General features: G+C 40.9%; 1 protein-coding gene across 1 annotated transcript in view; it reads right to left on the bottom strand.

Annotated features, from left to right (window-relative positions):
• DOCK1 (dedicator of cytokinesis 1) overlaps positions 1-729 on the bottom strand; it is a 244,271-nt gene that overhangs the window by 110,495 nt on the left and 133,047 nt on the right. The gene's annotated exons all lie outside the window — the stretch shown is intronic.

Below are 729 nucleotides of genomic sequence, written 5' to 3' on the forward strand. Positions count from 1 at the left end.
ATTGTTCCTGCAAGTGAAAACCTGCCCAAGAACAAGTTAATTTAACAGCATAAACCAATTTATTTCCACACAGCTATAAGCAAACAATTCTTTGGACCAGAAACTTCGTGTACTTTACAATGTAAATCATCTCCTACGAATCTGTAACTGCCATCTAACAATTTCAGTAATATCAAATGCTGCAAGAAAGATAAAGGGGAAAAGAGAACTTCATGCAGAAAGTCCTTGATCCACTTCACACAGAGATAAAAATGAACTTTTATTCCAAGGTTAGAATATCTTCCCTTTGATACAGTTTCTCAGTAATGGTATTTATCTGGTCTATCTTTAAAATGTCAAATGCCTACAAAAAAGAAATCCCCAATATGTTCCATCGACTGGACTTTTAACTAAGACTGCTTTCTGTGTAACCTTTTCAGTGAGAAATGAATCTGAAGCTCCTGCTCTCATCAGTCTTTCTTCAGGTATGAGAGCCAGGATCTTTGGCAGATTTATCTTTTAATCCACTGCTCTGTTAAAATGTTTTCCTGGCTCAGAAATTCCCAGTCAGTGGATGCAGGGAGCTGCAGAGGTCCTGAGGATATGGCATTGAGATAAGAATCACAGAATCCCAGAATGGTTTGGGTTGGAAAGGACCTTAAATCCCATCCCATTCCCCCCCTGCCATGGGCAGGGACACCTCCCACTGTCACAGGCTGCTCCCAATGTACAGCCTCGACTTGGGCACCG

The sequence above is a fragment of the Corvus brachyrhynchos genome, unplaced genomic scaffold (assembly GCF_000691975.1).
Source record: "Corvus brachyrhynchos isolate BGI_N302 unplaced genomic scaffold, ASM69197v1 scaffold514, whole genome shotgun sequence".
NCBI classification, from domain to species: domain Eukaryota; kingdom Metazoa; phylum Chordata; class Aves; order Passeriformes; family Corvidae; genus Corvus; species Corvus brachyrhynchos.